We start from the raw sequence: 27,910 nt of genomic DNA, 5'->3' as shown, positions 1-27,910 counted from the left end.
ACATGTACATATATAAAAGATACGAGGGGATTGGGTGGAAACACTACTCCCCCTGAAAGTAGGTGTTCTCAAAATTGCAATTGTGACCAGAAGGCCAGGTGCCTGGTGCCCAGAGCACAGTGTGTGGACTCTAAGGAAAGACGAGATCAACAGAGAGCTGGGGCAGGTGTGTCTAGCTCCAGTAGACAAGCTCCCCACTCCATCAGGAAAATGTCTCCTCCCGGGACATTACCTGTTGCTGTTTTCAGTCTGTTGGCATTTCCCGTAACTTGGAGCTTCTCAGTAGCCATTTCTTTACTTGAGCCCCAGGCTTTTGTCATTTCTCTGGGCCTCCTCTCTCCCCCGCTCCTGGTTGACACAGCCCCTCTTCCAGGATCTCTCTTCCTGGGTTGCCCCACCACTATCTTTTTTCTTCTGTAATGTTGAGGAACATATTTCTTTTCATCTCATTCCTAGTGCAGCCAGGCTAAGCCCAGTGGGTCTCATTTTCATAATCAAACATAACCATATAAGGTGTGTTCTTAAGCAAAGCAGTTCTCTCCCTCAGTCTGGAGGAAGCACTGCATATTATTTTTCCCTTCGCTATTACATATAAATATATATATATTTGAAAACTGAGGCCAGAGAAAGATCAATGTGCCTGAGGCCACTTAACTAATTGGTGATAGAACCAGGACTAGAACCCAAACTCGTAACTCTGTTCAGTGTTCTTTACTCCCAACACTGTCTCCTGAGCATTCAAGCATTTTATATAAATAAAAGAAGTATTCAACAGGCAAGTGAAAGCAAGTGCCAAATGCATTCCACGGAAACATGGATTCATGTCTGAATCCATGGGGCTGAGGCACATGGTATAAATGTGGGGAAACAGAAATTCAATGTACCCTGAAATAACATAAAGGGGCCATTCCAAACAATAACAAATGATCCCACAGGACCAAAAGAGATTATTTAGGGAGACTCTTAATTTGAAAACCTTATAGTGGCAATAAAAACACTTCCTTTGCTGAATATTTTCGTACTGAATTCACCAGAAACATAAATCCTGGAAGGCTTTCTGAAAGGTGTTTCAATTAGGTAATCCGATTCACTTCCCTTCCTTCAAACTAAAAGGGTACTCTTACCTCCACTTCAGAGAAATCAGGTGAACGCCAGAAGGAATAGAGTTAGAATTGGTTCATGGGCAATTTAGAGTCCAGGTCTTTGTACTTTACAGATTACTTTACGTAAGCCTCATAGCAACGGTGCTTGATAGGTAAATTATTATCCCATTTTCCAGATAGGGAAACTGAGGCTTGGAGAGGTTAAGTAACTTGCCTAAAAGCACCCACTAGTGTATGGCACAGCTAAGACTGAAATCCAAATCCCCCATCTCCAAATCCCATGCTCTCTCTTTACCGCTCTGGCTAGTTACTGTGACCACTAGGGGAGATGGGCTTTATGGAGTCATTGGTTTAGATGCTACAGATAAAAGGAAAATCTGGTTAAACTCTAAGTCTCCACAGGCAGAGACATTTAGCAGGACGTTTTGGTTGCATAGGAGCTGAGTCTCAAGTTTTCCAGCAAGTGGGTGGTAGGTAACGCCATGCCATGCTCTGCTCCCGGCGCCCTAGAGAAAGAAGTGACCTGCACTGGCAAAGTCCCTGCCCGCTGGAGTTTACATTTTAGTGCAGTGAGGCAGACATTAAACATGTAATGAAATATGAAATATGGCAATTGATGGCAAGTACTATGGAGAAAAATAAAACAGAATAAGGAGTCTAAGGAGTGTTAGTGTGAGGGGGATACAGGGTCTATTTTAGATACAAGGTGTTCAGAAAAGGCTCTCAGATAAGGTACTATTTGAGAGGGGACCTAAAGGAAGTGAAGGAGGAGGGTTTATTGCTATCTGGTGAAAAAAGCCTCCAGATACAGGAAACAGCAAGTACAAAGCCCCCAAGGTCTGAGCTTGGTGAATTTGAGGAAGAGGAAAGTGGTCAGTGGGGTTGGGGAGAGTTTAATAGTCATGTACCTGCCTTTACGGAGTAAAAAAAAAATTTGTAAGAGAAAAAGCGCACATCTTTGAAAGATACAGAATAACATAAACCAAAATTTGTCAAGTGTTCTAGAGTGGCATAAATCAAGTGCCATGGGATTGCAGAGGAACAAGGGAGGCTTAGAACCCTAGAGATCCAGAACTTGGTTGTCTAGGCCAAGATTTTCAAGAGAAATTTGACTTGAGTTGTAAAATACTTCTGGCAAATAATACCTTATAGGGATTGTCATTACGAAAATAGATGAAAGCAAAGTTCTCTGGCTGATGTGACTGTGGGGAGGCTCAGGCCTCGCAGCTTGCCCCCACACTTTCTCTGCCCTAGCCTGGTTCCCTAGGCACTTCCAGGGAACCCTACGGCTCTAAGCAGCAGTGTTTGCCAATAGCTGTTCTAGTTCACCCTGCTTATCTGGACAAAAGAGGGGTCGGGGGCCCATGGAGGGAATCCCCCTCTGGTATCTGCTGGAGTTAGGAGCCCCTGATCTTCTGGGCTGGCCCCCACTAAGACCACAGGTCCTGCTTTACCTTCTGTCTCTAAAACCCCACACCCTGCAACTTTCTTATATTGACCCCAGGTCCAACAGACCTAGAATTCTAAGACTAAAAAAAATCCAAAAACCGTTTTATTAAGATGCAATTCACTCACCATGGTATATTCACAGATGTGTGTAACCATTACCACAATCAATTTTACAATATTTTCATCACTTCAAAAAGAAACCAGATACCCTCTTGCTATCACTCTCCTACTCCTGTTCCCCCATTCCTCCCAGCCCCAAGCAGCCAATAATCTATTTACTAATCTGAGTCCAGAAAAGATTTGCCTAGACATTTCATATAAGTGGAATTATACAATATGTGGTCTTTTATGACTGACTTCTTTCACTCAACATGTTTTCAAGGTTTATCCATGGTGTACTTTGTATCACTGTTTCATTCCCTTTTATGGTCAAATAATATTCCATTGGATACATCACATTTGTTTATCCATTTGTCAGTGTTGATTGGACATTTGGTTGGTTAACATCTTTTGACTATTATAAATGATGCTACTAAAAATATTCATGTACAAGTTTTTGTGTAGACATATGTTTTTGTTTCTCTTGTTATATGCCTAGGAATGAATGGAATTGCTGGGTCATATGGTAACCCTACATTTAACCATTTGAGAAACTTCCAGGCTGTTTTCCAAAGTGACTGCACTATTTTACATTTGCACTCACGGTGTATCAAAGGTCTCGTTCCTCCATATCCTTGTCAACTCTTGTTATTACCTGACTTTTTTTATTATAGCCATCCTAGTAGATAGGAAGTGGTATCTAATTGTGACTTGAATTTGCATTTCCCTAATGACTAATGATGTCAAGGATCTTTTCATGTATAAATTGGCCATTTGTATAACTTATTTGGAAAACACCTGTTCAAATTCTGTGGCCAGTTTCAAATTAGGTTGTATGTCTTTTTTATTGTTGAGTTTTAAGAGTTCTCCATATATTCTAGATACAAGTCTCTTATCAGATATGTGATTTGCAAATATTTTCCCCCATTCTGTGGACTGTCTTTTCACTTTCTTGGTAGTGTCCTATGAATCAGAAGTTCTTCATTTTGATGAGGAAGCATTTATCTACTTTTTTTTCTGTTGTTTGTGTTTGGTGTCACATCTAAGAATCCATTGCCAAATCTAAGGTCATAAAGACTTACTTATGTTTTCTTCTCAGAGTTTTACAGTTTTATCTTTGGGTCTCTAATCCATTTTAAATTAATTTTTTAATATGGCTGAAGTAAGAAACCAACTTCATGCTTTTGTATGTGGCTTTCCAGTTGTCCCTGCACCATTTGTTGAAATGACTGGTTTTTCCCCTATTGATTGATCTTGGCATTGTCAAAAATCAGTTAAACATAGACACATGGGTTTATTTCTTGACTCTCAATTCTTTCCTTTGATCTATATGTTTCCTATTGCCAGTAACACACTCTCTTAATTACTGTTGCTTTGTGGTATGTTTTGACATGAGGAAGCGTGAATCCTTCAACTTTGTTCTTTATTTTCAAGATGGTGTTTGCTAGTCTGGGGCCCTTACAATTCCATATGGATTTTAGAATCAGCTGTCAATTTCTACAAAGATGCCAGCTGGAATTCTAATAAGGATTGTGTTGAAACTGTACATCAATTTAGGAAATATCATCATCTTAAAAATATTAAGTCTTCAGGTCCATGAACATGCAGTCTTTCTCTATTTTAGATTTTCTTTAGATTCTTTAAACAACGGTTTGTAGTTTTCAGCGTATATGCTTTGCACTTCTTTTGTTTCTACAGCCTTTCCTTATATAAGATGTCACACCGGAGCAGTTGCTTCTTTACTGTTCCTCTTCAGGGACCCTGGGAAGCCTTTCTGGGTGGCTTACAGTCTCCTCAGCAATATTTCCACCTGTGGAAACAAACCGTTCATTGTTTCTAGAGGTAGTCTATGACAGAACAATGGTCATCCCTCAGATTTGCATTTCAAATTAGATTTTTGAACCATGGAGAGACGATAATATTCAAAAGTAACTTACCGAAAGAACTATCTCTTGAAGACACAGAGATAGAGAATGACAGTGAGACTGCCCTGCACTTACACCCTGAAAATGCCACGTTCATCCCTAATTTCATGCCTTCACACTTGATGTGCTTCTTTGCTTTGAATACCCTCTTTTTGGTAAATTCTACTCACCCTTAGAAGCTATGTATCTTCTCCCCTCTGATACTTTCTCAGACTCTCCTAAGCATATTTAATTGATTCTTCATCTATGCTCCTATAGCACTTCCTTCAGATCTTTATTTTTATTATCGTTTTGCATTATAAAAATGTTTACATACCTTTCTCTCCCACCGGCTCTGAGCTTCTCTTGCAAATAAGATATATGCTCTATTCTTATTTGATGCCTCAGCTGCCACCATCATAATATGGCTGGTGCTAAATATGTCTGTTGGCTTTGTAATTCGTTGCTGGCTGGGGTTATGAGAAATGAGTGTTCTCTTCCACCACGGGCTTTTTGAGAAGTGGCCAACAAATGATGCCACTGTGAATTCTTTTCTTGGCCAGCTTTATAATCTATTGAAAAATAAAATCACTTTGTGTGTATCCTGCCATTTGTCACGGAAAGTTTCTGATGGCCAGCCCCAGCACCCACACTTCGTCTTCTTCTGTCCCAAGGCTGTTGATCCCACATTTCTCTGTTTATCAATGCTGGATCTGTTCTGAGGCAGACATGCTGTGCTGCCCAACAGAGCCAGCAGGGACGCGTTCTCCCTCGTGCCTGGCCACAGCCCCTGCTTGCTGTCAGCCTCTCAGATACGGCTGACAGGAGTGGAAAGCAACATCTGTGGGAAAAAAATGTGAAATCAGGTTCTAGCTCACGCTTCCTCATTATGTCCAGATGATCTCATGTTTTCTGAGCATCGCTTGGTGAATCTCACATGATCCTGAGACAGAGAGGGCTTTACCAGGAGAGAAGTGATTTTTCTGACAGACCCATGGGCCTGGATACTGGGGCCTCTAGCCAGTCAACGTTGAAAGACAAACCTAAGTTCCATTTCCCAAATTCACACTGTACACCAAGGCTACAGAATTACAATTAATTAAAACTTAGTTAACACAAATTGGAAAGGATCAAGACTAAAGCCTCCATTGAACTTCGTCCAGCTTATGAATTAAAACTCAATAATTGGGAAGTGGATGTGGCTCAAACCATTGGGTTCCCACCTACTACATGGGAGGTCCTAGGATTGGTTCCTGGTGCCTCCTAAAGAAGACAAGCAAGACAAGCTGATGTGACAGGCTGGCATGGCAAGCTGATACAACGAGATGATGCAATGAAGAGACACAACAAGGAAACACAATGAGAGAACAACAAGCGAGGAGCAGAGGTGGCTCAAACCATTGGGTACCTCCCTCCCACATGGGAGGCCCAGGGTTCAGTCCCCAGTGCCTCCTAAAAAGAAGATGAGCATACAATGAATGGACATAGAGAGCAAAACAAGAGTGGGGGGGAATAAACAAAAATAAACCTTAAAAAAAAAACAATAATTCAATTTCTGCCCTTAAAAATCAGCCCCTTTCAACATGTCTGAGGCCCCTTCAATGGCAGGAGTTTATAAATATAAACTAGATTATCCCAGATCTGTTTGCTTAAGCCAAAAACAAAAATCAGTCATTGAAAAGGTTAGCTCTCACACATCTCTTGATCTCTGCCTTGTCATCTAAGACTTTTTACCTCTCCTCACCAACAGGTCTCCAACTCAATCATTTTTAGTCCTAACTTCATAGCTAACAATTCAAAATGTGATATTCTTGCTTTCATTTATAAGCATTTATTCAATCACATGGGATTTACCGTGTTTATTGCCCAATAATTGGTCTTTTCTTCCTAAATTCTTCTAGGATTTCAATCACACTGATGTTAGATTTAGCATATCTAACAGAAATAGCAATCAAGAACATAAGAGAAAAAATGTTTGTGTCTTGTTGCAATGTGGGTTATCCAGGGTTATCAAAAAAAGGCACTTGAGACATGACCACAAAGAAAACAGAATCTGAGGCTCGTTTGGGAAGACATCACATTAAGGGTGTTAATTTGGATTTCTACAATTTTCCTTTCTCTGACTTTATTTACATTTCATTAATATGAAGTTATTCATCCAAAGTTACATTTTGTCCTTCATAGTTTACTGATTTGGTTTTGCAAGCAGCCAGACATCAAGAATGATTCCAAACAGGCTGTTGGTTAATGTGAATTTCCATGTTTATTGAATCAGAGGCATTTAAATGAAGATTGCCATTTCAATGTACTATTTCAAAACACCAGAATCCATTTCACCTAGAGAAGCAGAAAACTTACTGTTCCTTTCGCAGGCTGATCAGGCTTGTTACTTTTAAAACTAAAAATGTACAAGACTGCCTCTTAAGGGTGGGAGTTGAACTATGTGGTTTGTTTGTTTTTAAATGTTTTCTTATAATTTTTATTTTTACTTCCTGAAAGAGTTCTTTGAGGATTACATAGACATAGTATCTTTAAATAGATCCTCTCTTGTGAATAATAAAAAATACAAGCAACGTAATTGCTTAAAGCATTTCCAAAATGTCTTCACATCTAGAGCCTGAGACCATCCAGTTTCTTCCATACAACATTGTCCTCTGTGCCATCAAAACTGTGGGGGCATTTTCGGGACTTGGAGTTGTCCTAAATGATATTGCAGGGACAGATGCTGGACATTATATATCCTGCCATAACCCACTGAATGAACTGGGGAGAGTGTAAACTACAATATAAACTATAATCCATGTGGTACAGCAGTGCTCCAAAATGTATTCACCAAATGCAATGAATGTGCCACAATGATGAAAGAGATTGTTCACGTGGGAGGAGTAGGATGGGGTTGAGTGTGGGGTATATGGAAACCTCTTGAATTTTTTAATGTAACATTTTTTGTGATCTAAGTATCTTTGAAAAAAGGCAATTAAATGAAAAATTTTCAAAAGAAAAGTTAAAAAAAATACTTGGCAATATAGCTTTTCTTTTTTCTTTTCTTTTCCTTTCTATTAACTTCAGGATTTTAATTCCTAAACTGGATCAAGTTCAACAGGCTTCAGCTTGGTCCTTTCCAATTTGTGCTAACTAAGGTCTAATTAAGCAGGCTTTATTTTAATGAAGTCAGAAGCCTGTTCTTGCCTTCTCTACCTAGACTTTCGATATCATAGCGTTCTTCCTTAATTAAGGCGAAGAATTCTCTTTGGCTTCCACAGGCCATATTTTCCACTTGTTCCACTTAGGAAGCCAGTTGGTTTCCACATCCTGAAACCATGTGCCTCTGGCACAGCTAGACAAGATAGGAGCTTCCTTAGGATTAAAAGGGTGCTATATCCTTGGGAAACATTCCAAATAACCTGGATTCCTATTTATTCTCAGCAACTATCTATTTTCTCCAAGTAATAAAAAGCAAGTGAGCAGTGGAGGCAAAGCACAAAGATGCCAGGAACAATGCTTCCAGACAGGTTTCCTCTCTTGCCAAGCGCAGAGCCTGAGGTCAGAAAAGACCGACATGGCTGATCTTTAGCCAGAGGCCTGGCTCCTGTTTATGTACCCAGGGCAACTTGAAGGGAGGAAGAGAAAAGGAGCCTCCGTGGCTGTCCCTATGGCACAGGTTAGGAGAAGGCATGAAGGGAATGGCATGCCTTAGAGATGTGCAAAGTGCCAGAGTTGCAATCCAAAGACTCCGTTCTAGTCCCCATCCTACAGCCAGCTAATTCTGAGACGTTGCAAGCACCCTTCACTTCTCTGAGCCTTGGTCTTCTCATGTGTAAAGCAAGAGGATATGACCAGACCGGGGCTTCTCAAACCATCTGTGGTGAAGGAACAGGTTTGGTTTGGTTTTTCTCTGCACCCCCCACCCCCCAACTTGTTGTGGACTGATCTTTTGTAAAATACAATAAAAACGGATCAGCAGAAAACGGATCATGTTTGGATGTCACAGCAATGTTAAATTGCTATAAAGGTTTCCAAATATCTCCTCTCACTTGCTATATTTACCTCCTCGTGAAGTGGTAAGGAATGGACCATGACCATCCACTGACCACACGGTTAGGAGCACTGGGCCAGGCCATATCTTAGGCCTCTCCCAGGCCTCGTGTTCTCCACTTTCCACAATTTGCCATGCACCTTCACTTAGGTTTGTCTAAGTACCCAAATAATTGACCTTGAAGGCAAGACCAAATTTCTGTTTCTGAAGCAAACAAAAATGACCAAAGTCACCGTTAGAACAACAAATAGTACTTTATTGCCATATCTCCCTCACCCTATCAATTTCCCTAAACAGCAATCTGAAATCCTGGCTTCCTGACTTGGGATCAAGTGGCCAAAAGCAAGTTATTTAATCTCTCTTGGCCTCAGTTTTCTCATTTCTCAAATTAGAATAATAATAATACCTTCTTCATAGGGGTGTTTTGAGAAAAAGTATATTTTGATATAATTTCAAACATATAGAAAAGTTGCTGGAATAGTAAAAAGAAGTCCTATTTCCTCTTTATCCAGATTCTCCATTGTTAATATTTGCCCCATTTGCTTTATCATTTCCTCCCTCTGTTTTTTTTCTTTTCTGCATTATCTGAGATTAACTTGAATCCATCATCCCCAGAGGACTGTTTTGAGGACTAAATGAATTAATACATTTGAAATATTCAAAATAGTGCCTAGCATACATAGTCAGCGCTCATAAAATATAAGCTCTTACGCTTGAGTTTCAGAGGCCTTTCCAGATATTCAATAGTGACTTCCAACTCTAGTGACCTAAAGCCACCACCTGGGGATTCTCCAACATGCTAGAGGTCCATCCCAACAGCACTGCCCTTCTCAAAAATTTATACCAGATTCACTTAATTGCAAATGCACTGAATTTGACTTTAAAATATCTTCTGGGAAGAGGACTTGGCCCAATGGATAGGGCGTCCACCTACCACATGGGAGGTCCACAGTTCAAACCCCAGGCCTCCTTGACCCATGTGCAGCTGGCCCACGCGCAGTGCTGATGTACACAATGAGTGCCCTGCCACCAGGGGTGTCCCCTGCATAGGGGAGCCCCACGCGCAAGGAGTGCGCCCCATAAGGAGAGCCACCCAGTGTGAAAGAAAGTGCAGCCTGCCCAGGAATGTTGCTGCGCACACAGAGAGATGACACAACAAGATGATGCAACAAAAAGAAACACAGATTGCTGATGTCACTGATAAGGATAGAAGCAGTCACAGAAGAACACACAGCAAATGGACACAGAGAGCAGACAACTGAGGGCAGGGGGAAGGGGAAAGAAAGAAAGAAAGAAATCTTTTTAAAAAATATATCTTCTATGCCATATGTATCTAGCTTTGAACACAGGTATTGAATGTATCTGCTCTAAATTACTCTATATTTTTAAATCAGATGAACTCTGGTGTGTATATATATATACTTTTATACAAAACTACTGTACTCCTATTTACATAGAATTACATTGATAAACAGTGACTAGGAGGCCAAATCCTCCTCATTTGCATTCTTTTGGTAAATGATAGGATCACTGATTTCTAGAAAATTCAAATATGACCCTTACAGAAAAACTCCCCTAAGTGCTCTAATACCTTCTATTTCTGTCACCAAAAACGTATATGCTTCTGATTCAGAAACAAAATGCTGATTTGCCTAATGCCTTGTCTAACCATGGTGTTGGTTTAACTTTAAACTGAACCAGAACTTTCCTTTCTCACATTCACCCTAGGTTCCTTTGCTTCCTTATTTCCTGCCTCATCCAGACCCTGCTGTGCTGAATTGAATTAAGTGTGGAAAAATACTGATTCAGCTTCATCTCCATGTTCCCAGATTCAGCTGTAACACAGCTAGAAAGACCATTCAGTCCACAGTAATTTTTTAAATCATTCCACGTGCATGATTTACCAGAAAGAAATCAAAGCACCAAGGCATCTAGATGGTCAGCCCCTAGAAGGTTGGGTGACTTGCCCAGGTGACTCATTGCTCTTCACAGAACATCAGAACTAGACATCTGTCTTCCAGGCCCTTTTGCTCAAAATTACCAAGTGACCAAATCAAAGCCTATCATTTCCCCAGCAGGGTTCATCAGTCTTACGACTTTTGTGGCAGGCAGGGGACCTGGGGGAGGAAGAGGAAGCAAAGTCCATGCCTTGTCCATCCCAAGATGAATTATGTATGTACGACTAGTGCCAACATAGTTTGCAGAGCTATCCCTAGGGAGCCTGTGAATGTGGAGCCTGCAGATATATTCACAGCCCACACTGAATGCTCTGTTCCCTGGAAAATGTATAACCTATACCATCTAATCTGGTACTTGGTTAAAAGCTTTTTGCTCAAGACACATATCTAGTTTCTTGGGTTAACCTATCAAGTCGCAGAGAGCCAAGTCCATGCCTGTCACCTCTTTGTATCTTCAGAGCAAACTCACATTGTGCTGGGTAACACAGTAGGTATAAATTAATTACTCTGGTTAACCTGAGGTAAAAGAAAATGAGTAAACCACTCACCCCATTGGTTCCATCCCCACTGCCAGTCATGGCCAGTGGCAGACGTGCTTGCTTCTCAGCTATGGCACAGATACCCTTCCCTTCTGGAGAGAACCCAGCGTTTCTGCCACAGAGAGAGACACACAGCCATCATGTTTCCTACCTCCCTCAGACCTCCTGGCCTACACATTTTCTCTGTTAGTACCACCCTCTTCCGAACAATTTGGGGATGCTAGCAGAGATGAGGAGACACACTGGTACTCATCTGGTTCATTTAAAAATCTAAAGTATGTTTCCTCACAAAGTTAAACATGGAATTACCACAGGACACAGCAATTTCTCTCCTAGGCACATGACCCAAGGAACTAAAAACAAATCCACAAAAAAAATTTGTACAAACATGTTCACAGCAGCTTTATTCATCCCAGAAAAAAAAAAAAAATGGAAGCAAACCAAAGGTCCATCAACTGCTGAATGGAGAAATAAAATGTGGTGTATATATGTAATAGAATATTATTTAGCCATAAAAAGCAATGACATATGCTACAGCATGGACAAATCTCAACAACAGTGTACTAACTGAAAGGAACCAGTCACAGGGGACCACATATTTAAGATTTTACTAATGTGACATGTGCAAGATATACAAATCCATAGAGACAGAGGTTGGGGGTAAGGAGAATATGGAGTGACTGTTAATGAATATAGAGTTTCCTTTGGGGGTGATGAAAATATTCTAGAACTAGATAGTGAATATACTAAAAACCACTGAATTGTACATTTTTTAAAGGATGGAGTTTATGGCATGTGGATGATGTATTAAATTTTAAAAGACTGAGTAAGAAATAAAATAGGACATGAGACTTTAAAAGAAAATCTAAGGTGAGTCCAAGTGCAGCCCAGAGTCAAGGCTGACCTCTCGACTTTACTCTTGCTACAGCTGAACTTGCCTTTCTTTCTTTTTGTTTCACTCAGGTTCAACACTGCAAACCTAGGCTCTTCTGAAATACACTGTGTGCTCTGCAGCTCCTGCAAATGCCTCAGGACTGTCACAGGTTGTTAGGAATCTCGAGTGGGCTTCCATCCAGCCCCACATCTGTAGACAGTGTGAGCCTCAGGGTTCTGGCTTCTTCATTTCCACATTGCCAGGGATTGTTACTGTCAAAAGTAATCATCTGTCTTTCATTGTCCTACAGATGATACCCAAATGTTACCCTCTTCCATCAAACTGTCAGGCTAATTGTTTATAAAACATCCGGAACTCCTTGTCACAGAGCATCAGGAAACTCAGCCTAAATAAAACAGAACCCTTTGCTTGGATACAGCCCATGAGTGAGGGAAGAGCTCTGCCAACACTTCATTCACAAACACCTTTCTTAATCCAACAACCGTCAGCCACCTAGCATGACACTGCCAGCCTGGGACCTGACTCTGCTCTCAAGGAACTTAGTTCTCCTGTAATACAATGCTTTTATTTTCTCCTTTATAACTAACTACCAGCCCTAAAAGACTAACAACTAGCATTCTGGCTTGAATTTCTGCGATGTTCAACATTAAGATGGGTAATGGCAAAGTTTCCCTGCCATGGCTATAGCCACTCGATCGTATAACTATTAATGCTTGAGTAGTGGCTTAGAATTTACAGAGCAGTTTCACACAGATTATTTCCTTTTAGCCTCAACCTCCCTGGGATGGAAGCAACGCAGATGGCATTACTGCTAGTCTTCAAACGGAAAGAAGTTCAGAGATTTGTTTGATATCATTGGTGTCATCAGTGGTAAAGCCAGAATTTCCCAGTCTCTGCTGAGTGTTCTTTCCAGAGCCTGGGAGAACATGGCCTTCAGCTTAGGTCAAGAGATAAGTCTTACTGAGTAACTTTGGTCCAGCACTTTCCTGTTCCTCTGCTCAGCCTCCCAAAGCATCCCTAAGCCACATTTTTCTATCCGTTTACTTTCTAAAAGACATGCTGTCTCTCATTCCAAACCTTCTCTTTCGCATGGTTGATTAAAGAAAGACTGGTCAAGTTTCGGCGAGATACCAAACACTGGGCTAGGCGGGTACAGAAAAAAATAAGTCAGAGGTCTCCCACTCCTTAAAATGCTCATGGTCTCCAGCCCACGGTGAATTCTGACTCTGACCTGCTGGCCTTTCTCATCTCCAGGTTTTGTAGCATTTTGGGGTCTGTCTTCTGTCTATCTTTCTATACTACAAGTTGATCTCACTTTGCTCCATCTTCTCTGGGCTCTAAAGCCATTGATATCTCCCCAGTAGACCAAGGAGCCTTCATCAATCAGCTACAGACATATCATACGTAAACATGAACATGACACCTGTTCTAGACCCTGTCACCCTTGACATGCAGGGGAACACCAGGGCAGGGTATGCAGAGCCTCGGTCTTCTTAGGAGCTGGACTGAGCAGGAGGAGACTTCTGACAATAACTGCTGCTCTGATAATAAAACCTATATCCACTTGTCAGTGTCTTTCCAGAATCAATATTTATAATTAAGGTGAAAACTGAAAAATGAGAGTCTCCTCTCAGCACACAGCATTTCATGGTCCTACCAGAAGCATCAAGATAGCGCTTTGCTCATTGATGCCTGTATTAGGACAGTTAAAATACAACTTTCAAAAAGGACAAATCATGACTCTTGGGCAAATATAAAATGAGTACTCGTCAAATATTTTATGTAATTCATTAATTAGGTAACCAATAAGACTTTAGGACTGGTTCAAAGAACCTAGCTTCCACACAATCAAATTTCTTCACCTTAAACACAACCCAGTGTTGTTTAACGGGAATAGGAAAGAGAAAAGGAAACGTAATTGTCAAGTGGACCAAATAGATCCTAACAAGAGATCCCGATGTTCCTCACCTTCAAAACTCAAGTCCTTAGTGAAGCCTTCAGATATTTGGATGCCAGGACTTTGGGAAACAAACAAATGCAATTTTGAGAGTAGTTCCAAGTTTGAGTGATTTTAGAGTCCAATAGGAATATTTATCATGAGATAAAGAAGTCATCAACTTTTTAAAGGGATGTGGCCATCCAGATCATTTCCATTCCCCACATCTCTCTCCCTTGGTTTCTACCAGAGTTCTTTGAAGCTTAAGAGGGCAAGCAGAACAAGAACAAATCAAGCTTCTGAAGTCCAGTCATTTCTGATTGGTGAAATGAATAACACAGAGGACTGGGATTTCTTATAGAATCAGTGTGTACAATGTAGAGACACACATTGCATAAAACTTTGACTATTTTAAATTATAATAACCTTTTTTTTTTAAGATTTTAAAAAATTTCTCTCCCTTCCCCGCCCCCCCCCCCCAAGTTGTCTGCTCTCTGTGTCCATTCGCTGTGTGCTCTTCTGTGACCGCTTCTATCCTTATCAGCAGCACCAGGAATCGGTGTTTCTTTTTGTTGTGTCATCTTGTTGTGTCCGCTCCCCATGTGTGCGGCACCATTCTTGGGCAGGTTGCAATTTCTTTCACGCTGGGAAGCTCTCTTTACGGGGCACACTCCTTGTGCATGGAGCTCCCCTATACGGGGGACACCCCTGCGTGGTAAGGCACTCCTTGTGCGCATCAGCATTGCACATGGGCCAGCTCCACACGGGTCAAGGAGGCCTTGAGTTTGAACCGCGAACCTCTCATGTGGTAGGCGGATGCCCTATCCATTGGGTCAAGTCCACTTTCCTATAATAACCTTTTTGAGCTGCCACATTTTTATTTTTATAACTATATCTATGTCTTATACATAATTGTTTATATCTATCACATCTACAAATTATATCTATTTAGATTTTTAGATTTATTTGCTGCTTAGTTCATTTTTTTCTTTTTTTTTCTCTCCCCCACCCGCCCCCCCCAGTTGTCTGCTCTCTGTGTCCATTCACTGTGTGTTCTTCTGTGTCTACTTGTATTCTTGTCAGTGGCACTGGGAATCTGTGTCTCTTTTTTGTTGCATCATCTTGCTGTGTCAGCTCTCCGTGTGTGCGGTGCCACTCCTGGGCAGGCTACACTTTTTCTTGCGTGGGACGGCCCTCCTTATGGGATGCACTCCTGGCGTGTAGGGCTCCCCTACACGGGGGACACCCCTGCATGGCTCGGCACTCCTTGTGCACATCAGCACTGTGCATGGGCCAGCTCACCACATGGGTCAGGAGGTCCTGGGTTTGAACTTTGGACCTCCCATGTGGTAGGCAGACACTCTATCATTTGAGCCAAATCAGCTTGATTATTACATTTATTTGCTGCTTAGTTCTTGATCAGAAATGCAACTCCCAATTATAGTATTCCTTATCTAATATTTTTATGTATATATATTTATACATTTTGTACTTGGGGCTGAACCCAAGACCTCATGTGTGGGAAGCCAGCATGCAACCACCGAGCCACATCGGCTCCTCTGTGTTGGGTTTTCCTTTTGTTTTGCTTGTTGTTTGTTTTTGTTTTTTCTAGGAGGCACTGAGAACCGAATCCAGGACCTCCCATGTGGGGAGAAGGTGCTCAACTGCTTGAGCCACATCTGCTCTACAGTACTATATTTTTTATGCTTTAGGATGCAAGTTTCAGGAATTCATTATTTCTGTACTGGTCAGAACAGACTTGGTTATATGATAAACCAATAACCCCAAACTTTCAGTGGCTTAAAACAAAAAAGTTTTACTGCCCAGACATGCTGTTACACATGACCATGGTGGGTTGGTGGGGGCTCTCCCTGGGTGCCAGTTAATGAAGTAGCCACTATCAGGGATTTGGAAAGATGCCATGGCAGAAGGAAAGAAAGAACGATCACACCTCACATAAAGCTTCCACCAGGAGGGACAGGAGCCCGCTTTTCTCACATTTAAGTGGTCAAAGCAGGTCACGTGGCCATGCCTAATCTCTAGGAACCATAAGGAGGAGTGAAATCCTGAAGGAGGAGAGAGGAAATATGTATGACCAGCTTGGGTGGATCACGAAACTTGTTTTTAAAAGTAGGGCCTCCTGTTTTTAAACACGTTTTTATTCTTTCAGCTGTACTAGTTTAGCTATTAACCAGCGACATCAGGAACCTATTTATGAAGTTGGAATAAGAATAGATTTTGATCTATCCATTTAAATCTCAGTTTACCTGAGAATTCCAAGTACAGATTTTGCATGTGTAAGTGCCATTCACTTTAGGCAAAATGTCATAGAAATTAGTAAGACAAAATCTGCAAGCAGAGCCCAGGTTGGATAAATTGGTCTTGTGCCAGAAGACACAGCTTTCTTTTTGGAAAGGGCCCAGGTTTGGGATTGGCCGTAGTTACTTTTTCCATCGGGTCTAAATCTGCCAGCCTCTGGGCATAGAGGATTCATTTGTCACCCCTGGCACTCATCTGAGGATTGAATTAACACTGATGTTTTGAGGAAATTTCATTTTAGCAAATTTTGGTTAGCAGGTGATTTTGTGGTTTCAACTTTTACTTCCTTATTATTAATTTTCTACACCCAACTTAGAGTTGCCCATTCCAGAATTTAAAAGCTTAAAACTCCCCTGACATGCAGGAGGAGGTACTCACAGCACATGGCAAACCATTGCCAAAGATTTTCAGGAGGTCAGAAGCCTGATACAAGGCGTTACTGCAATATGTGCAGCAAGGGTCAGCTTAGCAAGAGTCTGGCCAGAGGTGACAGCCCAGAGTCCTCCCTGGTGACCAAACCTAACAATGAGCTCCTCCAATCAAAAGGTGTAGAAAGAAGGCCATGAGGGCACTTAACTGATATTAAATGATACAAAAGGCCAAATGAATCAGGTTATATAATTCTAAGACATGGAGAGATATAGAAAGCAAAAAACCCAACTTTACTAGCCAGATAAAGTTCAGATAATTTAGTGAGAGCTGCTGGAGCTTCCAAGCATGCAGCTGGCTTGCGCCCGTGTCCGTTGGCTGGGCATTTGAAGGAGATTTTGGGTGGTAAGTTTCTTCACAGAGGCGTGGGATTATAGGAACCAAAAGACCAGCAACAGTTCGAAGCTGTTATCAGCCTTAGACCTGAAGAGGCAGGAGGAGGAACTAGTATTACCAGAGCCTGGTGCAAGCTGCAGCCATAGAAAGAGGCAGTCCCCACCAGCAGTAACCACTGTTAGAACAGGCAGAGGGGAGTGGCAAGAGGAAATAACCTGACCTGTGTCCCCCATCCTCGAGTTTCCCACCACTTCCTCCTAGTGGTCAAAGTCAACTGGGTGATTAGAGTCCACAGAGCCCAGGCTCTTGGGGTACAGGGCAGGGCAGGCTTACCACCCCATCTAATTAAAAGATGCTGTCCCTAACTCTATTTGGCCAGACCAGTTATGGTGTTTACCTGCTAATGAGCACACTTTCTCTGGGGCTTTAATTTTTTTTTACGTTTTCTTGTTGAATCCAAAAGAACTCAATAACCAGTTTACAAACTAAAATTAAAATAAGCAAGCGCTTTTCTTTTTTTTTTAAATTTTATTTTATTTATTCATTTTTTTAAAAATATTACATTCAAAAAATATGAGGCCCCCATTCACCCCCACCACCCCCACCCCCACTTTTCTTTTTGTTATCTGGGGTTATTGTAAGCTTATTACATATTTAGTTACTCATCTCATGCTTAGCAAAAATAGGAGAAATTTTAATTTGCAAACATTATGATCAGAAATCTCAAGGGATTGTATTCTAAGCTTTAAAAAGTTTGGGTCTTCTTCATAGTAAAAATTAAACAAAAAAAATAATATAGTAAATTATCTGAAATTATTGGGAAATGGGTTGATGCAGTTAATAGCATGGCCATAGATAGAACTAAATTATCAGTTTTCATAGACTTAGTGTCTATTTTTAACTTGCATGCCAAATAAACACAATTGGTAATGCATCAAAGCACACGGTTCTAAAAATTTGTACTCAGTGGGAGTAATCTTCCCCAGCCTAGGGGAAAAAATGTTGATTTTCTGGTCACTACTTTAGGTCACAAAATTCAGGCCCAATTCATGAACTGAGGTTGTGTGGCCCCAAATATTAATCGATATCTGAACTCAATTCAGTACAAAATCTTCTGCCATCCCCCACCGAGAACCTTCTTTAGGCAAACCACTTACTGAGAGGCAGGGTGTGGTAGCTTCTGTTGCTTCTTTTCCTCTACATTTCTTCTCCTGTCTTGGTGCCCAGAATCTTAGCCTCTGGTGCTAGAAAGGAAAGAGGGTCAAGGGACAGTTCTTCCTTGCTGATGGCTTTGCTCTCTTGGGGCCCAGTGTAGGTTACGACGCACAATGTCTCTTACGGCAGTTTCTAAGGGTTCGTTGGAGGCTACTCTGCGGGGTTTACTTGAAGGATATGTTCCGTCCCTCAGGCTGCTGCCCTCCTATCTGTCCCCAGTTGTCTGGTGATCCATTCTACATAAACTCGTACTCTTAAAACCTTCTCATTCTCCAGGTTATCTTTTTGGGTAGGGACTTGTATTGGTTTTCTATTACTACATAACAAACTATCCTAAAACTTAGTGGTTTGAAGTAGCACACATTTCTTCCTGCAATTTCTGTAGGGCAAGAGTCCAGGCTGGGCCTAGCTTAGACCTCACTTCAGGTTCTCTCCCAAATCTGGGCCACACTCATCTCAGGGCTAAACTAGGAAGAGTCTGCTTCCTCATTCACTTGAATAGCTGTTTGGAGGATTCAGTTCCTCAGGGGCTATTGGGCAGAGGGCCTTAGCTCCTCACTCACTGTCACCTGGAATTCACCCTCAGACCTTTGCCATGTGGTCCTTTCACCATGGCAGCTTGCTTCATCAAAGCAAGCAAGCTGAGAAAAACCGAGAGTCCAGCAATGTGGAAGCCACAGTCTTCCAAAACCGTGGGCATGTCAGCCATCATTTTTTGCCATATTCTCTTCATTAGAAGGAAGTAACTAGGTCCAGCCCACATCCAAGGGGAGCGGATCACATGGGGCGTGAACTCTTGGAGATGGGTACCACTGAGGGCCAATTTTGAAACTTGCCTACCACAGACATCAAAGGGTTCAGCCCATCACGCTCTCTGCCACATATGGTCCATGGGAAACACTCATGCATCCTCCACCCTGACAAATTCTGGGCATGTCAGCCAACTCCAGGACCTCTAAAGTGCTGCCACCAGCCTCCTCAGCTTTCCCAGGTAAGAGCCAGGCACAGTCCATGGCCCCTTCAACTGCCGTTGCCTTCAAGGCAACACAGAGCAAAGTCTCCAAACAACACTTTGAAACTCCCTGGGATTAAAAGATGGCTTCTCCTCTCCTTTACGTGTGGAGAAGAGGTGGGAACTCACAATGAACCATTCTCTCACAAGAAAACCTGCTGACAAAATCTTCCCTCCCTTGTCACTTCGCTTTCTTCCCCTTTATATTCTCAAAGCGAATTAGGGTGTCCAAGAGTCTCAAGAGTTGTGGAATTGCTTCTCAAATCTTGCTTTCATAAAGTTTGCATGTGACAATCTGTTTCACATTCATTATTGTGTCTAATATCCATCATATTGTTGCCTCAGTGAAACTGAGAGAGGTAGAGTCCCATTTGACCTTCAGGTACACATTTAAAGTAATTTATTCTTTCTTTGATGATCTGGAAGGCTCTTAGCAACTTTGTAGTACTTATAGTTGTGATGATCCATTTCACTTTATGAGAAAAAAATGCACAGATATCCATTTTATTAATACCAGAAATCAGTTTTCAAAATACAATCATAGTTGTAAACTGATTGTAAATAATCCGTTAAAAGGCAAAAATGTCTCTTTATATGTAATGCATTGGCATAATGTTTAAGCTTTATTCTGAGGTCAGTACATCATCTTTTCTTTTTCTGACATTCTAATCAGACAGAAGCTACTACAGATCTCTTGTAGAAAAACAAAGGGATAGCATGGTGTGGCATATACTCACTGTGCAGTGGATTTTCATCTGAGTTTATTTACAACAATGCCTGAAGTACAGCCTTGCAGCCCTTAATAAACTTGTTTGGTTTTCTACTCTAACTTGATTCTGAAAATATTTCCACTAACTTAAAACGCTCCATTAGCAGCAGACTTGGGCATTCAGTTTTGAAGTTCTAAGAGCCAGAGTCTCATTGTAACTGCAGGAAGGCACTCCTGTAGGATATTACCCTGGTTCATACAGTGACAGTCCATTTCATTTATTATTCCCAAGTGCTTTATCATCAGTGTTAATAGGTTTTGCCTAGGGTAAGGATGTTAAGAGTGCTTTTTTAATTTTCTTCTATCCTTACAAATAAGGAGATAGACTAAAAGAGACGAAATGTTACTCTTACCCTGTGAGTCAATGAGTTCATGGGATAAAATATTCCAAGAAGTAGTTAGAGAAGAGAACATCTAACCCAGAAGTTGCAACTTCCTAATAGAGAAACAAAGTATCAGACCAAGAGGTTCTGAATGAGTAGTCAAGACAGGAACAGGAGCATTCCAGAAGATTATCCCTAAAGGCCCAATTAGAGAAAGAGAGTACCAGAGAGGAGAGATTAGTCCTTTGGGTAAGTGCATCATGGAGGTAGTTGAATGTGCAAAGAAGGATTTATAGAAGTTTGTTCCTGTCTCAAGTCTTCTTTGACCACCCAAGAAGACTAAGGTGCCCTCCCCTTTAGGCTCCAGGCAGAACTTGAACCTAACTCCTCTATAACACTTGTCACAGTGAGTCAAAGACTGTTCCAATTTCTGCTTTAAGTAGCTTGAGGTTGGAGGTGCTGTCTTTCCATCTGTATATCCACTACATAATGTATAGTAGATGTTCAACAAATACTTCTTTGAATAAATAGTGCATAAATAAATAGAAGATGAGGTTGATGTAGACCAAAATAGAAAAGATCAATGAGAAAATAGGTGAGAGAAGAGGGAAGAAATTTCCTCAGGGAGCAAATGCCCACACGTCCTTAGCTTCTACCCAACCACGAGTTCCAGCTTAACATCTACTGCTCAAGCTTTTCTGTTTTTCTGCTGTAGCAACCTCAGAACTTAACTTTCTCCCTTGCTCTCAGTATCTGGACTTCCTGAATATTTCTCTTCTTTTTACATGAATTCAATGGACTGGCTCTTAATCATCTGATATATTTTCTCCTCTATTGTTTCCTCACTTTCATTGATCAAAACTCAAATACTCTTCTTCCTCCGAGCCTGGTGTTTGCATCCCTTCCTTCCCCATTTACAATATCGCAGCAGACCACCTCCCTTTCCCACTGGTTATCCTGGTATTCAGGAGATCCTCTGTCCTCTCAGAGCCTGTCCTGGACCAAACAATTGCCGACAGGAGGTAGGGAGTTGATTGTGGATGACAGAGTCTGTCTTGGACACATCAGAATAAAGGCTTCCATAAAAAGCAACCAGAGGACAGGAAGCAGACATGGCTCAACTGAGAAAGCATCCACCTACCATATGGAGGGTCCAGGGTTCTATACCCAGGGCCTCCTGACCTGTGTGGTGAACTGGCCCACGCACAGCAGGGGCACCCCTGAGTAGGGGTACCCCACACACAAAGAGTGTGCCCAGCAAGGAGAGCCGTCCCACATGAAAAAAGCATAGCCAGCCCAGGAGTGGCACCACACACAGGGAGAGTTGATGCAGCAAGATGACACAACAAAAAAGAGATGTAGTTTACTGGTGCCACGTGACAACACAAATGGATGCAGAAGAACACACAGCAAATGGACACAGAGAGCAGACAATGGGGGGGGGGGCGGCTGGGAAGGGAAAAGAAATAAATAAAATAGATCCTTAAAAAAAAGAAAAGCAACCAGAGGATGTGAAGGCTGTCTGAAGATAAATTTTTAAATATCCCGTTGGTCATAAGCGTTCAAGAGACCTGTGAAGAATAAAAAGAAGGAGAAAAGGAGGGGTAGGAAGAGGAAGAAAACAAAGAGAAAAAGAAAAAAAAAAGGATGAAGAAAGAGGAGGGGAAAAAAAAAGAAAAAGAGAAAAAACTGCCGTGTACAAAGGCAACTTTGCTCTCTTCCTCATCAACAACTCACACAAAAGAGATCAATTGCTAAATTCATTGTTCCTTCCCAGACCCTGCCTTACTAGAACCTCCCTCACCCCCTTCCTAAAACTCTCTTTCCTCCAGTCCTGACCTGCTCAGCCTTCTCTGAGGACACCTATTCCAAGCCCTTATGCTTGTTGGTCCTCAAGGTTCTCTCCTATGTTCTCTTCTCACACTCTTGTGGACCCATGGCTTCAGCTACCTGTGGGATGACACAGATGATTCTGAAGTCGACGTCTGCAGCCTAGATCTCATCTCTGTGATTCATGCCACCAAAGCCTTTTGTGTGTGTGTGTGCACCATTCCTGGAGGTACTGTAACACCAGGTCAATGCGTGGAACGGACGGAGAAAGCCCTTATTTCATCTCCCAGCTCGAAAAATCCATTTCATATATTGTCCTCAGGTAGAGGACGTATTAGATATTAAACTGATAAGAACAAATACTCTACTTGATCTTAGCCAAAAGGCTGAGAGGTGATCCCAATAGCCTTTTGGACATCTTAACTCACATATTCCACAGACACTTGAAACTCAACATACCTAGCGCTAGCACTGAACTTATCACTTTCACCACAGTCAATCCTTTTCTTAGGTAATTTATAATTGAGATTGGTACCACCAGCTACCTAGTTGCTAAAGTCAGAAATAGCACCCTCGATACATATACACATATATTTATCTAATCCATTCCTGTCTAGTTTACTGCCTAAATTTCTCTTGAATCTTTCTAATTATTACTTCCATCCCCTCCCCTGAAATGCAACACTTGCTGCTTGACATCTGCACAGCCCACCCCTGGCTACTCCAATCCATTCTCCACATGGCAGCTCTGATCTTTCTAAAACATAAATCTAATTGTGTCTGTCTTACTTAAAACATTTCATTGTGTCCCTGTTGCACATCGAATAATATCTAACTACTATAATGCAATCAAAAAGGAACTTATCAGCTTGTCCTTGCTTACCTGCAGCCCTTTCTGCTCTCTACCCTTGCAAAACTGATTTTGGTTACCCAAGGGTACGATATTTGTTCATGTTCCAGCCCTTGCTATGCCTTTTCTTTGAAACAGAGGAGGTGCTGAAAAGGTTGTTGGATGAACAATTGCTCAAATATGAAATGCATCTATCGTTTCTGTCCTGCCAGTGATTCTGATTTAAAGCAAAACAACTCAGTGGTTTAATTTTTGCTTTTACTGAGGCATATGTAAATTAATATTACACAAATGAAGAAAAGCAGTATCTTTGTAAATATGGCTTCTAACATTTCTGCAGCAAAAATTGTATCTTAATTTTTTTAGCATAATTTAATTTTGCCCTTTTTAAAATTAAATCACATTTCCTATTCAGTTGGTTTTATGGTCCCCAAATGTATGCTGGCTGTTTCTTTGCAAATTGTATTTTCCATATTTCTACTTTTCCTATAGCTCTTTTCCTATTAGAAGCCAGTTATTAATTTTCCAGGAATGGCAGTGTGAAGCTCAGTTCTTTGTTTGTAGCAGAGTAATCCCAGAGATTTTGGATTTAGTTATGTTTCCCAGATCCCTGTTCATAATAATGAAGCATTCTGATTTTGACAAAACCTCAGGACTTTTGCCTGTGGTCCAATAAATGGGTGTGCACATATTGTTTAAATTGGGAAAATACACTCGTGGTATCCAACCCCAGCCTCTTGGCTAGTGTGGTAAACTGCAAAGTGCTTGCAGAAGCTATTTAATGACAAGAGATGATTTTCTCTTTTTAAAATGCAGTTGCCTCCTGCTCTTTGATACATATATCAACTGCCAAAATTGAAATTTCTTTTCTTTTTCTAAGTTTAATTATGTAATTCATTGGAGAAATAATCACATGTGGTTATATCAGTCGGAAGACTTCAACAGAAACTGCTCCATCTAATTGAAGCAGCTCAAGAATTTTTTGAAAGTCTACTGAGCAGCTTAAGAAGTGTCAGGGAGGCTGGAGAATCAAGTTAACTTATGTATTTATTCCATGGGTGGGATATCCCTTTTGATTTACATTTTTCTAAGGAGGAAGAGTTCTAGAGGCTTTTTCTTGACCCTTCCTATCACAGTGGCTCTTTCCCATAGATCAGCATATGGAACAAAGGAACCAATTGAGAGTTTAGAAATAAATCCTCACCTCTATGACCTGTTGATTTTTGACAAGGGATCCAAGCCCACTCAATTGGGAAAGAGTATTCTCTTCAACAAATGGAAAACTGGATATCCATAGGCAAAAGAATGAAGGTAGATACCTACTCAAACCATATAAAAAATTACTAAAAAAAAAAAAAAAAGGATCAATTACTTGAGTATAAGAGCCAACCTATCAAACCCCTAGAAGAAAATATAGGGAAGCATCTACAGAACCTTGTGTTAGTCAATGGTTTCTTGAATTTTACATCAAAACTATAAGCAACAAAAGGAAAAGTAGGTAAATGCGACTTCATCAAAAGTAAAAAAAACTTTTGTGCATCAAAGGACTTCATTGTGAAAGTAAAGAGCAACCTACAGAATGGGAGAAAATATTTCAAAAGCACATATCTGATAAAGGTTTTATATCCAGAACACATAAGGAAATTCTACAACACAACAACAAAAAGACAAACAACCCAATTTAAAAATGGGCAAAGTCTTGCATAGACATATCTCCAAAGAAGATATACAAATAGCCAAAAAGCACATGAAAAGATGGTCAGCATCATTAGGCATCATTAACAAGATATAATTTCATACCCATTAGAATGGCTACTAAAAAAATGGAAAATTACAAGTATTGGAGGAGATGTGGAAAAATCGGAACACTTGTTCACAGTTGGGGAGATGTAAAATGGTGTAGCCACTGAGGAAAACAGTTTAACAATTTATATGGGAATCACCTATATTCTGTATGTCATATTTCTGTAATCTTAAACTTCTTTGAAGGCAAAATGAAAAAAATAAGACACTGGAGGAATAAATGGAAAAATTTCACTGTACATACCAGACAATAGATCTTACAGTAATAAAAGATAATGTCAAAATATTTTTTAATTTTATATCTTTTTTATTATTTCAAACTTTTTTAAAAATTGTATTTTATTTTTAAAACTGTCATTATTATATAATTTTCCTATTAATTGTATTTGGTTATTGTGTTGGCTTCAATTTTGAAGAAGTTTTGGCAGAAGGGTTACAACTGTTACAGGGGAAGATTGTTGGTGTGGGGTGTCAGAGATGGGGGATGCATGGGAGGAGGCTCACCTGGGGCATACTTATAAGGCATATGAATGTGTTCAAGTGTTCATGGAGCATTGTCACAGTGGGTGGAGAGTCACGCAATAAAACCAAAAGAATATTGAATTCCCATCCTAGGGAGCTCCGCCACATTCTCTAACGGGACAGCAAGAATCCTCTGAGTACAGGGCAGTGACTAGTGAAGGAGAATGGACCATTGATGGGCCCTTAATAGTGATAACTGTACTTATGAATCTTTACTTATGCAATTGAAACTTAGCCTAGTATTACAGGGTGCCTAAGAGCTACCTCCTGAGAGGTAACTTGTTGCTCAAATGTGGGCTCTTTCTAAGCCAAACTCAGCATATAAATGCATTACCTTCCCCCCAGCATGGGACATGACTCCCAGGGATGATCCTTCCTGGCACCAGGGGATTACTATCAAGCACCATCTAGCTATGCAACTGGAAAAAGGCCTTGCCAAAAGTAGAATTATAATATTCTTTTACCAATTGTAACAAAAGAACCTCACTAATGAAAAGTATGAATAATAAGGAAAACTGCATGTGGGGGTAATGTAAACAGGAACTCTGTACTGTCCACATGATTTTTCAGTAAACCTACAACTTTTCTAATAATATATATTTTTTAATTTTTAAAAAAGGTTTATTGGGTGGCTTACCAAATTTCTATGGTAGCCCTAGCAAACTACAATACCATATGACTAAATTTGGGCCAAAAGACATGAGAAGTTTTACACATAACTGTCACATCTCATTCTTTGCCCTTTCCTGTGAGTTACAATAAGGACATGGTGCTGGTAAATCAGATTCAATCATATGAATGGGGGCTGCCCTCTAGATTGGAAGGACAACAAGATAAAAGCAACCAAGTCACTGGATAACCCCATAAGTAGACATTCCTACCTGCAGTGTGACATGAAACAAAAATATATTAAGCCACTATAATTTTGGGTCTCTTTGTTACAGCAATCCAGCTCATACCCTACTTTAAGAAACTTGTTCCTATAAATACATGATGCTTTTCCTAAAAATCTGGCTGATCTTCTTAAGTCAAGGACTGAGGTTGGCCTCAAGATTTCTGGTGATTCTTGACATAGATGTGGAATGGACACAACCAAGCCAAGGTCCACAGGAAGGAGGAATACAGTAAGGATTAGAGTGGACTTAATGATATTCTATTCATGAACTATTGTGGTTAATAATCGAGAAAATGTGGTATTGGTGTGGAAAAAGTGGCCATGATGGCTGATGGGTACGGGGAATGGGAAGAGGAGATGAGATGTGGAGGCATTTTCAGGACTTGGAGTCGTCCTGGGTGGTGCTGCAGGGACAATTACCAGACATTGTATGTCCTCCCATGGCCCACTGGATGGAACGTGGGAGAGTGTGGGCTATGGTGTGGACCATTGGCCATGGGGTGCAGCGAAGCCCAGAGATGTACTCACCAAATGCAATGGATGTGTCATGATGATGGGGGAGAGTGTTACTGTGGGGGAGTGGTGGGGTGGGGGCGGTGGGGGTGAATGGGGACCTCATATTTTTTAAATGTAATATATTTTTTTTAATGAATTTTTAAAAAAAGGAAAAAAAAAAGATTTTTGGTGATAAGAAGTCCATAAAACTCCAGGGGCCACGTGAGTTCAACTCTAACCTGAACACTCCTTAAGCCTCACCAGCTGCTGGTCTGGGGAAGGTTTGTAACATTTTGTCTCCAATTCCCAATATTAATGGGTACATGCCATATGACAGGAGAGCAGGAAAGGGTTTATATATCCTTGTCCCCAGTTATCAGTTCTCACTATAGAATAGCACTCTGGACTCTTCACCAATCATATTGGCAGCTCCTCCTCACTGCACCAAGCACAGACAACAAGGGCACTCATGTTTTCCTCTATTCTCTGTAGCTCAGCCTGGCTATCACATTAAAGGGAAAGTAAACTATGACTTTGGGAAACGAAAAACAAGCCTAATGTCAACAACATTTCAAAACATATAAAACTAAGTGGTCTTAGTGAGGAAATAGGTAGTGGGCTGTGGAAACAGTCATCATGCTCCTTGCACAGCAATGTATCTTATTAATTATGGCAGCTCAACAGAGCTTCAAGTGTCCCAAGTTTATATGTGGTTTCGATATGTAGGCATGATTGATGGAATCAATGTCAACATGAAGAACTCAATTTCCAGCCCCCTGTACCCCACCCCATGCCACAAGGTAAGGGAGGCCAGGCTGACAAGACATGACTCAAAGCCCCAACCCCCTAATCACATGGTTTGTCTTTCTGGTGTGGTCAACCCCATCCTAAAATTACAGATGTGGTTTATACCATCCCATCAGCTCTTTAGCAAAGGACTACCAGGTATAGTCCCAGCCCCACCATGAATAGCAAAGGACATTCCCACCTCAAAAATTACAAAGATGTAGGGTTACCTCTTCAGGAACTGGTGACAGTGACTAGCCAAGTTTTTTGTAACTATACTGATACAAAGAAATCTCTCCCTTTACACTTGGAGTGATGGAGAGGAGCCTGAAGCCCAAGGAGTTCTCAATCAGCTGTTTCCCACTACAGAAGCATCTTGTATTTACACCAGGGTATGGTACAAATAT

General features: G+C 41.0%; 1 non-coding gene across 1 annotated transcript; it reads right to left on the bottom strand.

Annotated features, from left to right (window-relative positions):
* Nucleotides 1-22,359: 22,359 nt before the first annotated feature.
* On the bottom strand, nt 22,360-22,550 carry LOC131274144 (U2 spliceosomal RNA). Its single transcript, XR_009181356.1, has one exon. It is a non-coding gene; the product is annotated as a U2 spliceosomal RNA (small nuclear RNA).
* Between the last annotated feature and the right edge of the window lie 5,360 nt (nt 22,551-27,910).

The sequence above is a fragment of the Dasypus novemcinctus genome, chromosome 17 (genome assembly GCF_030445035.2).
Source record: "Dasypus novemcinctus isolate mDasNov1 chromosome 17, mDasNov1.1.hap2, whole genome shotgun sequence".
In the NCBI taxonomy this organism is placed as follows: domain Eukaryota; kingdom Metazoa; phylum Chordata; class Mammalia; order Cingulata; family Dasypodidae; genus Dasypus; species Dasypus novemcinctus.
This window is presented reverse-complemented; position numbering and strand designations above follow the sequence as displayed.